Consider the following 17193-nt stretch of genomic DNA (forward strand, 5'->3'; position numbering starts at 1 on the left):
GGCAGGAAGATCAGTGGGATAGAATTGAAGACCCAGAAATTAACCCACACACATATGGTCACTTGATGTTTGACAAAGGAGTAACATCATTCAGGAACAAAAAAAAAAAAAAAAAAAGAAAGAAAGAAAGAAAGAAAGAAAGAAAGAAAGAAAGAAAGAAAGATTTTTAGCAGATGGTGCTGGTTCAACTAGTTGTCAGCATGTAGAAAAGTGCAAATTGATCCATTCTTATCCCCTTGTCCAAGAATCAAGTCCAAGTACATCAAGGACCTCCACATAAATCCAGATATGCTGAAACCTATAGAAGAGAAAGTAGGGAAGAGCCTCAAACACATGAGTACAGGGGAAAAGTTCCTGAGTAGAATACCAATGGCTTATGCTTTAAGATTAAGAATCCACAAATGGAACCTCATAAAATTTCAAAGCTTCTGTAACGCAAAGAATTTTGTCAATAGGACAAAAAGGCAACTACCAGATTGCAAAAAGATCTTTATCAATTCTACATCTGATAAAAAGAGCTAATATCCAATATATACAAATAACTCAAGAATTTAGATTCTAGAGAACCAAATAACCCTATTAAAAATGGTGTACAGAGCTAAACAAAAAATTTTAAACAGGAATATCGAATAGCTGAGAAGCACCTAAAGAAATGTTCAACATCCTTCGTCATCAGAGAAATGCAAATCAAAAGAATACTGAGATTCCATCTCACACAAGTCAGAATGGTTAAAATAAAAAATTAAGGTGACAGCAGATACTGGCAAGGATGTGGAGAAAGAGAAACACTCCTCCATTGCTGGTGGGATTGCAAACTGGTACAACCACTCTGGAAATCAGTCAGGTGTTTCCTCAGAAAATTGGACATATTACTACCTTAGGACTCAGCTATATCTCTCTTGGGCATATACCCAGAATGCTCCAACATGAAATAAGGACACTTGCTCCTCTATGTTCATTGTAGCCTTATGTGTAATATCCAGGAGCTGGAAAACCCAGATGTCCTTCATCAGAGGACTGGATACAGAAAATGTGGTATATTTACACATTTGAGTACTATTCAGCAATTAAAAACAATGAATTCATGATAATCTTAGGGGAATGGATAGAAATAGAAAATATCATCCTGAGTGAGGTAAACCAATCACAAAAGAACACACATGGTATACACTCACTGATAAGTGGATATTAGCCCCAAAACTCCAAATAACCAGATTACAATTTACAGACCACATGAAGCTCAATAAGAAGGAAGACCAAAGTGTGACTGCTTCAGTCCTTCTTAGAAGGAGAACAAAATACTCATAGTAGCAAATATGGAGATAAGTGTAGAGCAGAGACTGAGGGAAAGGCCACCCAGAGACTCTCCCACCTGAGGATTCATTTTATATACAGATTAAAAACCCAGACACTATTGTGGTTGCCAAGAAGTGCATGCTGAAAGGAGCCTGATATGGCCGTCTCCTGAGAGGTCCTGCCAAAGCCTTACAAATACAAAAATGGATGTTTACAGTCAACCATTGGAATGAGCATGGGGTTCCCAGTGAAGCAGTTGGAGAAAGGACTGAAAGAGTTGAAGAGGTTTGCACCCCCATAGAAAGAACTACAATATCAACCAACCAGACACCGCAGAGCTTCCAGGGAATAAGCCATCAAGGAATGAGTACACATGACTCCAGCTGCATGTGTAGCAGAGGGTGGCCTTGTCCTGATTCAATGGGAAGAGAGGTCCTTGGTCCTATGAAGGATGGATAGATTCCAGAGCATAGGGGAATCAAGGGTGGGGAGGTAGGGTTGGTTGGGTGGGTGGGTGAAGGAACACCCTCATAGAAGCTGGGGGAAAGAGGAGGTGATAGGATGTTTCTGGGAGGTGGCAAACAGGGAAAGTATAACATTTGAAATGTAAATAAAGAAAATATCCAATTAAAAAATTATCAATGCAGCCCACAGTGGCTTCTTGGGAGGTGAAGTTGTTCTTCTATGTGGAAGGCATGACTCAAGTGGGTTTATAGGTGGATCTGACCTGAAACCTTCTTTCCTGTGGTCTACCTTCTATAGTTCCAGAAATTATCATGTGAACTATGAATGGATAGCATGAAGTTAGCCTTACACAGCTGTAATGCACATGAGTCAAGAAAATTATAGCATGCCAATATGTATGCAAGAAGTCTCACTTGTATGTAGGTGACAGGCAACCATCATCTAGTAGGACTTAAGTCCTAATTAGAAGGTGAGAAATCATGTCTGGTTTTAAACCAAGGCAGCTTTCTGGACCTAGTGAGGTCATGGCCTTAGAAAATAATCTCCTAATGCTATGAATCTGAAAGTATATACAATAAAATATCACACTTAATCATTATTATTATTAAAATTAAAGAGAGTAATCAATACAGGCTAGATGTGGTTTTCAGGAATTTCATGATAGTAATCCTTCAGTTTCACTTCCTAATCTGAGCTCAACATATCAAAAAATGTGCTGTTTTCTTGGACAATGACTAATTTCAGAGACATATTCAATAATTGTATGGTAGCCAAGTGCAGTAGATATATGTTTCTATGTCCCCAGAGATGATTACCATTGAATAGGACTCTCTTGAACCATCCCATACGCCTGGCACATCCCTCTTCCCTGACATTTTGTCCAAGCTAATATTTTCAAGGATTGTATTGGTTTTTTCTCTTCAACCTCACTTTGAAATATGGGAGTCACTCAATCTCCGTGTTCTCCTCTGGGGAATTATATGTTTTCTCCTGACTGATTTTAACACAGATGCTAATGATTTGCATATTTGTGTCTTCAGTTCAGAGTGACATTTCTTGAATATGACATTTCTTGAATATGTTAAGTACCATTTGAAAATAACATCTCCTAGTATTTCATCAACCACTAACTCATGTCGACTCTTATCTTCTAAATGTCACAACCTTCTTCCCACTTTGCTATAAAACTTGATTGCTATTATGCTAAACAAACTACATTTTAAACATTCATAACAAATGTTGATTAGAATTCCAGAAAGCATACTGTGTATTTTCAATTCATTATATGCAGTTCAAACAGGTGGCATTGTTAGAACTACAAATCTCTTCAAGTAGATATGTTGCATGCATATTTAAATCTTCTACTTTTCTCTGAAGAGAAATGTCAAACTATAAATTTTATTTTCTTACATTATCAATTTCCTTCCTGTCATATTGCTTGTTTTGTGCCTCATTTCTGCCTGTCATTTAAGACCCAACCAATGCTATGTTTCCTTTATATCTTTAGAACAATTTTTCTATGTCCTATGCTACCTGCTTTACCTATTTTTGAAGGATTCTTCTGACAGCCTGCTAATTAGCCTGAACTTAGATGAGTGGATGGGGATTATATTAAACACTATCTTGTAACAATCTATCCCACTCTTTCTTTTTTTCTCCAAAATCAGGATCGCTATTCTGTCCAGAATGGTAAAAATATAATTTATCTGTCTGCTTACTTGCCTGTCTCCATTGTGTTTGTGGAAAAAAAGCATGATATTTAGAAAGCTAGATTATAGCATGGAATCCACTGTAATTTTACCTAACTATGCAAACTTTTGCTGCCTATCCACATGAAGTGAAAAGCAGAAACAGAGCAGATACATGTGAGCTTTAAAATATATCAAATGAACACATGAAGTATTGCTGAATTATTTTGCATATTACAAGGTTACTTAAATTTGTTCCATAATTAATAATTTTGATTCAATTACAATGGCAAAAGAAATACTAATCTTAAGCTCAAAGGTACTCTTTAGGCATATAAATGTGGATTATTTCTTTTAATTTAAAAATGAATGTAGTATTCTACTCCCTACAGTAATGTGTATTTTCCTTCATTTTTGCACACTTTAGCTACCTCTGATTACTAAATCTTTACCTAGGCTCATATTTTGCTCCTTGGACCAAACATCTAATTGTCCTTTTTATTCTCTGCTTTATAATAGCTGTCATTGGGTAATGGAAGAATCAATCAAACTTCTTTTTATTTTTTTCTCATGTGCCTGCAGCAACAGGACTTTATTATTTTTACTTCAGTGACACTGAGAAGCCCAAATCAATATTGACAAAACATCAGATCTCTTTGAAAAACTTTGATATGATGGTACAAAGAGCTTAACCATTTCACATCTTTTACAGTCATGGAAACACAAAATATATTTTCCTCCCAAGCACATACATCTTAATCTCTGGGCAGAATCATTCGGTTGCATTTGCATGGCAGTCACTGTAATCGACTTCCAAAGCACACCACCTGGATTCATCTCCATATCTGAGAACAGAAGCTGGCTATACACAAAGGACACTTGATAATCAGGTTTTCAAGATGAATGTATCTGCAGAATGAGAAGCCAGTGTAGGAAACAATCTCATTCCATGCCTGCTATTGATAGAATACTTAAGTTTCTATCTGAAGCAGTAGAAAAATGTACTTGTATATGAATGGAAACTTTAACCCGGGAAATCATTCACACTGCAACATTGTTCTGCATTGAGAGTGAGCACTTGAAAATAATCTGAACATAAACATGAACACCTCCATCTCTTAGAATTGTCCTAGAAATATTCACTCAGTTTTAATTTCCGTAGTAAAATAAATTGTAAAATATACCTATACTTGAGTAGGTTGCAGACTGTTTTACTCTGTTTCCTGAGTGTTCCTAAAAGTATCTTCTCAAAATACAGCACTTGGTTTCTGAATTTTGTGAGATATTTGTAGTTGTCTTAGGTTAGTTTGTTTTACTATATCCATGAGAGAAAGTATTGGAGTTTCTAGCTTTGCCTTATGTTATGATTTTCAGAATATGGCAGTCAATAACCACATCTCCTCTCATTAGCTTGAGACCTAATGAAGGCTAAATGAAATAGAATTTATAATGCAGCAAACAGGAAGACAGTTTAGTGATGAAGAACATCAAAAGATTTGTTTTGCTGAGTCTGTTTGATTGTATGTCATCTGCTCCTCAATGAAACTTGTTTTGATGAAATGCAATCCTGCTCAACACACAGACTGAGATTTTGGCATCCTGTCTTTGCAAATGTGGATGTGAAGACAAATGTTGTTACTCATTAGTTTAAAGAGGTTTCAGATGTTCAACTACAACTCAAATCTCCAAATTTAAGATTTTTGATCTTGCGTTGAGTGTGAGGAGCGGGTGTGGCAGCAGTCCCAAGATGGCGTCCGGGACTTCAGCCAAGTCTTATGACTTGCACCTGGCTTCCTCATATACCTGAAAATAAGCTGTGTCCATCGTAAGAACTGCTCAGCTGCAGCATGATGCAAGATCAGAGCATATGATGAGTGATGATTCTGGCCAATGGACTGCTGTTACGTGGACTGGGCTGATGGGGCGTGGTAGAGGGGTTATATAAGGGATTGCGATTGGGGGCAGGAGATTCCTGGAGAGAGATTTTTTTTTCCTGCATGCATGTTGAAAGGTTCCTGAATAAACTGCTTTGAGAAGAACGCCGTGTCGTCACTCTTTTCTGCTGGTCGGAGACAGAAGCGACACTTGAGATGTTATTTTCTTCAAGAGACTAGTTTTCTGAATCTGTATCTCAACTTACTTAATATTCTTTGCAATCAGTGACATTAGTATTTGAAATAACTGAATTTTATGTAAAAATATAGTGTTTTCAAAATTTGTGTTTAAGGATTTCCAGTTACCTATTTATGATAGCACAATTGCTGATACAACAAAACGATAGTGTTTTTAATAGGAGAATGGAGTTCGAGTATTGCTTGTGAAGCAATATTCTGATGTGTATTGTTTACATAGGCAGAGACACATAGTCAAGCTACATTCTCAGTAAAATTAATTTTCATGAGCTCTGAATCCAGAGATTTTACATGAACTGCACAATGGTAGTTGGATTCAAAATGGAGATTTCTTGAAAAATTAGCATCACAATTTGTAAAGAAAACATAGCTGCATACATGTATATATGTATAGGTATGCATTTGCATTTCCTAGCTATTGGTATCATTCCATGTATAATACTTATTTATGTATAACATCAATGCATCAATATACATGTAACTATAACACTTATTTGCATGTATCAATATTTAAAATTGCTTATACTATGTTTACTCATATTTTATAGTTTTAAATTAGTCTTATTTACTGATGTTCACTGATCATAATGAAATTTGGTATTTTCATGTGTCATGTATGTCAAACAGACTTTATTTTTACTTATCTCTTTCCATAGTTCCCCCATTTATCCTAACTTCCCTTCCCTTCACCAAGGCACTTTTCTATTCTAATTTGAAATTGTGTTAAAACAGAGAAATAATTTCATCATATTTTTTTTATTCCTTCTATGCCCAAAGATTGAAAAATATTTCTGAAAATGAGTCATTTCTCTTTGTCCCTCTGAGTTCACATTAAATCAGTTGTAATAACATAATATCAGGCAGGTCTGATAAGAAACAGGGAGAAACTATAATATACAGAGGAAGAACCACTCATGAGAAGAAGCCCTTTAAGATATTCATTTTATTTTCAACATAATTACAGATGTCATGGACTTTTTCACACTTTTCCAATTTCATACAATATAATTCCCAGTGTAATTATTGGTTTTCCTAAATGGTCTCCTAGGCAACAGCCTGATGCTTTCTGCCTCATTTCTGCACTGCATGTAAATCAATCATGAATTTAAATCATCAACTTCATCTGTAATATGATGCATAACAGTAATAAGCAAGGTAAATTTGCTTAAAACATCAAGTTTTCATGGGCATTATGTAGTAATAGATTAAGCTTACTCTGCAGTGAATTTGTGGTATCAAGTTCAAGGCAATTATGAAAATATCAGTCTCTATTTTTACCTTTGGGAGAATTAAGTTCTCTATCTTATAACTGACTCTTGGAGCAAAAGTTTCATTTCTTTTCCATTTTCATTTTTGATAATTTCTATTCTGAGTTATGTTTCCATGAACACAGCAAATACATTGTGCTCATATACATTTAGGGATCCACTGTAAATGTTTAAGATACATAAACCTATAAAAGTAATTTAAATGCAGTTGACATATAATAGGGACACAATATCCCTAATAGACATCTAACACCATCAAGTAAGACCTCTCATTGATCAGATGTTCCTACTCCTTTTTCAAGCATCACAGGTTGTTGCCACATCTATTAGATACTCTTTACAATATTATGCTAAGTTATTATTGTTGAAGATACCGGTAACTCATGTCATCAAACACAGAAATTAGCCTACCCTCAACATTCATCCCTTCTGAGTAGTATTCACAGTATTGAAAAGTATTCTGCAAACTACTAGAGGGAAAAAGTAACGATTAATATAAATATACTCCATGACCTACAACAATAACCTACCTAAGATATATAGTGGGGAAACTGTGGCACAAATGGTATTGCAGTTACCAGACACATTTTGATTTGACTTAAAGTTCTCTCTACGAAATTAAATTCAAACCTGACAAGGAGAAAATGAAGAAGAAATTAAGGTAGAAAGATCTTAGGTCTAGATAGAGATCTATAACTATTATAATTAAAATAAAGAGACAGCAATAATATGACCTGTGATAAGAAACTTCCATTTCCTTACAACTGTGAAAAATCTATCAGTAAACATGAATTTCTTGCCCATTGTTCTATTCCAGGTTGTAATGAAAGAGGTCATGTTGTAACCACTGAATCGTCCTTGACACCTTAGAGAAATAACAAGCTCAAGGGAGACCAAGGGGAAAAGGTAAAGAGAGGTCAGGTCACAGACAATTACGATTGGCCATAAAATTAGTCCCTGAACAGACACCCAATAATGTCCCCCCACCTACTGCAGTACTATTCCAACAAATGATTACAGTCCCCAACTCCCCTTTTCTAATTATACTGTATATAAACCCAATGTTTGTTGGACCTACGGTCACTTGCCAGCATTCACACAGTGAGTGCTGGGTGGGCAATCTGAGCTCGAACTTGAAACAATAAAAGTCTCTTTTGCTAGTTGCAGAGGACTTCACAATTCTCGGGCTCATCTGGGTTTCCCATGGACTCAGGGCACAACAGTCACAAGGAAGTAAAGTGATCGGAAACAGATGCATCTTACTGTGAACATTATAAAGAAATTTTTAAAAAGCAAACAAGGTGGAATATGAAGCAGCTGAAATTGTTCAAGGTGTTAGTCCCTTTAAAAAAAAGTACTAGTCTTTTGTGGGGCAAAAGATAAGTTCTCTGAAGGCTAGACTCCACATAATAATAGACCCAACTTGTGAAAATTTAATTAAGTTTAAAAGCAGAGATTCTGAGATTAGAATGCAGGGGAAGAGGCTCCCTGCAAAACAACAGTTGAGTGCTATTTTCTCAATAATCTAGGGCAGAATACAGAGGCCACTACAGTTGTGACAGAAGAGAGAATGTTAGTTTCAAAGAGAAAGCAGAACTTATCAACTGCTGCTCACATGATTCCCTTGTTCTAGTTTTTAGTTACGGCAGTGAAGGATTATGAAGGTTTCCACTATGTGACTAGAATATCCTCAGGGCAGGGACAGTGCAGCAGGTTTGGACTACTTTAAATAAGGCTCTGATATGCCATTGTGGGAAACTGGGAACATGAAGACTAAGTTGTAATGGAGGGGCCAGGATATTAAAAGTCCTAAGACCTTAATAGATTTGTTGAGGGAAGAAGTCAGTATGGACATACGTTACCCCAATAAATCCCATGTCCTTTAGGCAGCAGAATTGGAAAGCAGCAGTGGTCCATTAGAACTGTGATGCCAACATGAGCCTCAGATGCAGTTCGCAGCATTGCAGAATCTTTGTTTTTGCTAGGCTGGGATCCTGCCTTGCCTTGGACTGTTATTGTTTTGCTATGCTTCCACTACCATCAGCTTTTAGAAATGGAAATGTTTACATTGCATTATGTATGTTGGAAGCATAAAAATTACATTGTAAAAAGTAACACTGCATGATTTCTTGCATCTCAGAAGTAACTGTGGACTTTTAAACAGTGTCAAGAATCTTAACTTCTTTTTTTTATGGGTGATGTATTAAATGCAGTTTGTATTATGATATGAAATTGAAAGTTTAGGATACAGGGTGGAAGATTGTGATTCCTAATCTGTGTTGTATGCTTAATAATATTTATAATCACCATGTATATTGACTGGGTATACAATGTAACCTTTCTAAGTTCAATAAACTGTAACTTCCAACTGTGAGGTAAAATATATTTTAGATAAATTGCCTTGTTTGATGTTTAGCTAATGTAAAGTGGAAATACCAGAGGTGCATTGTGTAGGTGGGAAACACACTTGCAGAGAAGCCATGCATTAGAAAGTAGAAATCCCAAGAATGAATTCTCTTTCTACAAGTAGTTGGCCAAGGAAGACTGTAAGACTTTACACAACAGTAACACTGTTGGCTCCTTTATTGACTACATACCAGAAATTCTTTACCTCCTGGGTCAGGCCACTGTAATACACATTTCTTTTGTGTGTGTGTGTGTCTTTTGGTTTCCTATATTCCTACTTTAACAGTCCATCAAGGTGTGTTTGCAGCAGTTGAGGGCCTCTCTAATCTAGTATTTCAAACTCTTCCACATCCCTCCTGCAAAGTAGGTTCAAGGGCTTTACAACAAAGTTGTTGGATTTAGCAAAGGTATAGCTTCATTTCTTAGTACTGGCTTTCTACACTTGTCATTTTTCTCCTTCTTGTGACCAAAGTGACTTAAGTAGAAAGAATTTATTTGGACATATAGTTTTAAAACAGAGCCCACCCTATCAGAAAACACGTGGTTGAAAGGGGAGCGTGGTTGTTCACATGGCATCTACACTTAGAAATCAAAGAGTGAAGAGGAGTTGGATCTGGGCTGTGAAGACTCATAGCACACCCCCCATGTCTCTGAATGCTTGTCCCGATTACTAAGACTTCAATTTCTTGGAATCAATCCTCAGTCATCTGTAAAATGGCTTCTGGGTAACTCGTTTTTTAAAAGTTTTATTTTTCACTTTAATAGACTATTCTACATATTCATAGGCTTCGTGTTTGAAAAGTCATTCCAGTTAAAGTAGCTGAGAGAAGCGTCCATTCTGCTTTTATTCTTCTCTGAACATTTTGAAAGAACTTTCAATGCAACAGTTGAATCATCTAAGTCTTGCTCATCACAAAGTATAATCAAATTTGCCTTGGATGGTGCCTTTTCCTGTTCTGAGCTACAGTACCCTTAGACATCAATTTATGAAAAAGAGAACTGCAAATATGAATAAATAATAGCTCACTATTAAAAGATCTTGCATTTTTTAAATTAAATTGAAGTCATGTGCAGAATGAGATGATAATGAAATGTTAAGTAGTTCACTTCTGCATCCAACTCTTACCCACTAATGCACTTAATTGGGGCCAATTACTGAGGATGCAAGAACAGATTTCCTAGTGTTTTCACAATGACAATTTGATTCTAAGTCAAAAAATTACTTTATAATTGGTACATTGTCAATGCTAATTTAATAGAGATGTGGCATAATTTGCTTTATAACAGTCCTTATAAAAATATGCTTATAACTTCTGACTGTTAACTCTTCATTCTATTTTAATTGCTCTTTGTTTTGGAGAATATCTTGTGTGTACATGTGAACATGCTTTTGTTTTCTTAATTATCATTATTAGTGGAGAAGCCCAGATATTCGCTTAAAAGACAACTTTGTTACATCTGTTATTTACTGTCTATTATGTTTTCTCAAACTTAAGCAATTAGGTTTGCTTTCATTGTTTCAGTGTGCATATGCATGGATAATTATTATTGACAACATTCCTTGTTTGTTATACAAATTCTCACCCACTCAGATTTCTCATTGTGAATTCTTTAAATCAGAGATTCTTGAGTAAGAAACTAGGAAAGAGAAGCTAGTACAGATTCTGTTGGGAAAATACTTAGCAAAAATGTAAACCAATGTTTGTGATTTTCTTCATTCTAGCCATCTATTTCTGTTTATACACGACAATAATGTTCATCATAAAAATTTAATTACAAGAAAAACCTATACATTTCCTAGATACTATTACTTATCTTACACACACAGGGAGGTAAAGGAGTGAGGGAGGAAGGGAGGGAGGGAGGGAGGGAGGGAGTTAGGGAGAGAGAGAGAGAGAGAGAGAGAGAGAGAGAATTATGTCAATAGTATTCAAATCACAACTTCATTTTCATTTACTCTCATCTGACCTTCTGTAGCACAGTAAACCCATGTAGCACCCAATCACAGCGACCAATGTGAGGACTGCACAGGAGAATGCCCTGCGTCCAGTCTAAGATCCTACAAAATTAAGAATGATTTCTTTGATTATATTTGGTGTGTGAACAACCTGAAGACTGCACAAGAGAATGCCCTGCTTCCTGTCTAAGATACTGCAGAACAAAGACTCACTTCTTTGATGTATTTGTTATGTGAACTGATATTTCACAGGACCACTGCCTTGGCAGTGTATCATGTCAGTATTCACAATGAGGAATGACACAAAAGTTGAATCTATCTTTGCAGAGCAGACTTACTGTCTCACAGTCTTTCCTCCACATATACTGCAAGGTCTGTTTTTTTTTTTTTTTTTCTTTTACCCTTCCATTCAAGACACTATTGTCTAGAATTACACCAGAAGTGAAAGTGCTAATGGTTAGGAAATGAGCTCAAAGTGATGTATAGAACCCCGCAGGTCTTTCTCATATGCTGTGAACCAATAAGGCTCTTTGTGTGTGTGTGTGTGCGCGCGCGCGCGCGCGCGCTTTTGACTTCTCAGGGTCTCTTTTGATTAGGGCACCCTAGTGGAAGGTGACCCAGCAGTCAAACCACAGCTCTACCACAGGAAGAGAAAGCAGGCTAAGGCAGGGCTCCGCCTTCACCACAGGCAGAGAGAGCAGGGCAAGTCAGGCTTCCAGCACAGGCAGCCTGAGATGCTCCGAATGTCTTCTTTGATCCTCACTTTCTTGAGGAAGTGTTTCTCACAAGTTTTACCAATATTACTTCCTGTTTTTCTTCATTCCTTGGTTTACTTTGGTAAATGTCATAAGGAACAGGAATATTAACACCAATACTTGGCATAATTTTGTGTGTAACTGCTCAACTAAATAAAATTTTCCTCCGTCTAAGTCACCGTTCTGCTTTCAGTAAATCAAGAGCAATATAGAAAGATAGATAAGGCGTCCTGAGTTATGTTTATTTCAGGAGCACAGAGCAAGTTCAAGTTACTCCAGGTTGAACTAATCATCAAAATGACTCAATTGTGCAAAGCCCCTTGGGAGGGCTGAAGTGATGTCTATGGAAGACTTTGCTTGTTTGCTATGAGAAATTGTTCAGATGACTCTCCATGACCAGCTACTTGGAGACAAAGTTGGTCCCCAGGAAAGACAGAAGCAATGACAAATGCTCACATACTCTTTGATGATTCATGTTAATATCTTCAGACTATCAATTGTGTACCAAAGGTCATTATTAGCTTCAGAAACACTGTCTCCTGCTTTCATTGTAGTTAGGGGTGTTCTGTTACATGCTATTTGTGTCTCAATGTATCTGGAACTTTGCAACATTCGACATTTCCTGCTACAAGAGATACAACTCATAAAAAGAGAGAAGGTTTCCAAGACTAATTCAGTTTGTCTCCATGTTGCTGTATCATTAAAAAAAAAAAGTTTAATTAAACTCAAAGGAAATGATGAATCTTTTTATCTAACTTTTGCCAGAAACCTCATAGCTCCCTGCTACAACTGTTTGCATTCTGACAAAGAAGTCTTTTTACATTTTCTAAGATTAAAAATAAAAACAATGTCCAATAGCATGAGTTGCTAAGCTTTCAAGCCAGATAATCTGTGGTCAAGGGATATTCAAGTGATGACAAAAATGTCGACATCCAATTTCTGTCATTTTGTATGTCTGACTGGTTTGGTTATTAACTTCATTGATTTTATGTATTCAATATTTAATCAATATAATTGTTTCATGAATATAAAAAATATATAGCATTGTTTTCTGAGCAGGGAAGGCTCAAACAACTTTAAATTCTCTTGCTGAGAAAGCTGTGCTAAATTGAAACCTCTTGGTTTGGAGCCATTTCTGAGAAAAGGCCAGACAGCAACTGTAATGGAGGCTATAAAAATGCATATGAAGCCAAGTGATTTGCTGGTGATTAATGATGACGATGATATAGATAAGACCTCTGGTGATAAACACACAACTGAGTTTGGAAAATACAACAAGGAGTAATTAGTCTAAACAGAGTTATAAACAATGAGCGTGTAAAAAAGATAGCAAAAATAACAGATTTTGATATTATGCTTGTATCCCTGAAAGCATATTTTTTTTCATAAATGGAGGAACTACATTGATTTAAGTACTTTTGAGGCAGAAAACTCATTTAGCTATTTTATGAGATAAAGACTCTTATTGTAAATCATCCCTACATTTGTATGAGGGCAAAATAAATTGCCTTGATAAAATCAAACTGATTTAAGGTACACTTCTTTAATAGCACTGGATGAATTTTAAGTATCCCATATCTTGGATCATGAATAAAGCAAATTTCTTGTTCACTCAGAAGCAGATATACAGACACTATAAGTTCATAACAACACAACAGTTAACCTGATGACTTAACCTTAAAGGTAAAGTCACACCTAGTTTCCCAATTTTCTTATGCTCCTTAGGGGAGAAGAACTTGCATTTAAATTTTAGTTTTCCATTGCAGGAAGTAATGCCTCATTGTCATCTCAGAAACAATAGGATATTTGAAATTGAACAATGATCAAATAACAGTTGTATATGTGTGTGTGTATGTGTGTGTGTGTATGTTAATGATTAAATTCCATTAAAGGTTTCTCATTAGATAAAGAGTTTTGAAGTTGCTAAATTAAACACCAAACCATTCTGCAGCCTCAGTCCTTTTTTTAGCATAGGGAGTGATAGTTATTCTTAGAAGCCTAAACATCTGTCTGGGACTATAGACAAAGATATTAGAACCTCCTGAATTTTATATCTTTCATGTACTGTATAACCAGCACCATGTGGCCAACTCTGTTAAATTCTGATGCCAACTGAGTATGAATCCTGGAGCCCTGGAACCAAAGTTTCAGCAGGCTCTATGAGCATACCCTGGGAACACACCTCCTAGGCAATTTCTTTTTCAGGAACAGGAAACCCTTTCATCCACACTTTCAGTATGCACTCCTTCCAATCAAGGACATTGCATTATCATGGTTTGTAGTATTGAAGGATGGGGTCTTGCTTTGGGGGTATCCTCCCTGATACCCAAATCCAAGGTACATTTCTTTTTAAAAAAAATAACCATTTTATATTACCTAGATGGGTTATAACCTATATGTCAGGCTGTATGTCTGCCTCACGGCTGGGGTGTTGAAGTCCTGTGACAAGGTTCTCAATTTCCTGTGTTACCCGTTGTTTCTGGTGACCTCTGGGAGTTGAGAACAGTGGTCCATGGGTCCACCCTTCCCTATGCACTAGGCAGGAAGGTGATGGCTGAGCCCAGGACTGGGCAGAATCCGGTTTGGTTTCAAGAGATTGTCAGGAGAAAGGGGGACCTGAAAGAAAAAAGGCCTTCACCCAGAGATTTAGATGAGGCTTTTTACAACTGAGGTAGATGTGAATCTATACATCTTACTCAGAGTGAATCAGGGATTAAATACCTCTTGCAGGAAGGAATGTCCAGGATGAGAAGCTCCTTGGGCCTATGTAGACACCTAACTAGCACGGAGAACTCTAGGGCTTTATGCTAAGTGACCAGTTTTCATGGTTTTGTCAGTGGGGTGTCATCGTTACATGTTCCAGGATAGATTGAACCTAGCTGGGAGCTCATTCCATACTTGCTTTCTCAATTATAAGATTTTCTGAAGTTTTTGAACCTACTTCAATCTTATCATTCTTCTGTCTGGTGGCATGGTCCACTTTGCTGCCAGTGCCCTGGACTGCTTGCTGCCTGACTCTACCTGCCCTTGGGGGTTGAAGATGAGGTGGCAATGAGTCAACAACAAAGATGCCAGGAATAGTTGAGAAACACTGCAGCAAGCTTGTCTGAACACTGTACTCCATCATTGCTCTACTGCTTTCAAGAAAGTGGCTCTTCTAAACACTGGTTCCTGATTGGCTGTCATTGTCCACATCAGCAATCATTGGTCTCTCAGGCAGTCCTCAATAAGGTTCTCTTGAAGGAGATGCCTTTGAGGCTGTGTAGTCCCTGGTGTTTGTGCAGAGGGAGCTGCATCATTCCTCCTACATTTATATCCTTTTGTTTTTAGATTTTGGCAGCTTAGTGGCAGTCAGGGTGCCATTGCCTAGACATTGTTGAACCCACTTTAGAAGATTCCCAGTACACTGGACTGTGCCTGACTTAGGTTGTCCTGTCTCCCAGGGTCTTACATGTCATAGACTACTAGCCCTCAAAGGGACATCAGTCTGGATGCATGTCATACAAGGGGGAAAAGAAGAAACATCCTACACCAGTGATCTCTCAGATTTCTGTTATCCATGCATTGATCACTTCTTTGGGGGTGGGCTTGGGGTCACAATCAGATTATTTGAGAGCCATCAGCACCAGGAGGGTCAACTTATTTATGGAGTGCTGCTTGGAGATATGAAACAAAATAGGTATTAGTATGACAATTCCTCAAGTCATACCATAAGTGGCTATCTATGAGGGGTCAAACAGCCTCTTAATATTGTCCCACACTTTTTTCAAGAATCCAGCATCTGGGGAGAGCACAGGTACCCTGGACATATGAAGGTTGGCTATGTTCTCCCTTAACAACACAGGTTAAGAAATTTGTCTGACCAGGTACCTTAAAGATATTGAACCAACTGTAGTCCAACTTCCGTGGAGTTATACACCTGGAAAGGTGTTAGGCAGATTGAGTGAGACCTGTTGTCACATGCTAATAGATTCATGTCCCTAAAAAGGGACAGTCTTCTGTGAGTAAATAAACCTGTTTTAAAATGTAGATGGCTTTATAAAGACGTTGATTTAGTACTTCCTGTGCAAGAAGTGCCTCAGCTGACTTTTGTTTTTATCAGTAATTTTGATTTTTACGCCATTCAAGATACATTGTCCAGTTATTCATTTTACACATCAAATTTGGCCATAGCTATCACACATATTTCCTTATCAATTGAAATACAAATATATCTCCTTATGTCATTCTTAATTTCCAAATGAAAACAATGTTCTAGACATAACATAGCAGGATACAACAATCACAAATACAGCTGCAAGTGCATTAAAAATTTTAGAATAAGCGGCAAGCTGACTTAAATGATGTCCTTACTATCTGAAAAATGAACTATTACAAGCACTGACATTCCCTTAATTGTGTTTTATTGAGGTTATAGGTATATGGGTTGTGTATATCTTTAGACATAAGATGTGACTCAAAAGAGCTCAATCAACAAAAGTCTTATGCAGTATAGCAGTACCTCATGAAACCTTGAAACCTGGAGTACCCTTTACAAATGGCATATATTCAACAGTTTGAAAAGTATCCGGAACCAGGTAGTACAGTAGATCTGAGCCACTTCTAGGCAGCTCAAACTGTATGTTCTCCTTCTAGGAGTTCAGCTTTTCTCTAGAGCACTCAGGCAAATCAGTTGCTATGAGAGTATCTCTCAGCAGTCCTTACACTAATATATGCTCCTGAAGGAGGGTCCTAGTGTCCTTATTTATTGGGTTTTTCACTTCCTAAGCGTACAAAGCAGCACTGATGAATGGAACAGTTTAACTCCCCTTAGAGTATCCTAGGGTTTCTCCTCCTTTTCAACATCCTGTACTTGAGCAACCTTCACTCTTAGCAAATTCTGGTCACATTCCTTTCAACATCCTACATTTTTTTTTTGATGTTCTTTTTTTTTAATGGGTACTTATTTCATTTACATTTCCAATGCTACCCCAAATGTCCCCCACATGATCCCCCACCCACTCCCCCACCCACCCACTCCCACTTCTTGGCCCTGTCCTTCCCCTATACTGACATATATAAAGTTTGCACGACCAATGGGCCTCACTTTCCACTGATGGCCAACTAGGCCATCTTCTGATTCATATGCAGCTAGAGACATGAGCTCCAGGCAGGTACTGGTTAGTTCATATTGTTTTTCCACCTATAGGATTGCAGATCCCTTTAGCTCCTTGGGTAATTTCTCTA

The sequence above is a fragment of the Mus caroli genome, chromosome 16, assembly GCF_900094665.2.
Source record: "Mus caroli chromosome 16, CAROLI_EIJ_v1.1, whole genome shotgun sequence".
Lineage (NCBI taxonomy): Eukaryota > Metazoa > Chordata > Mammalia > Rodentia > Muridae > Mus > Mus caroli.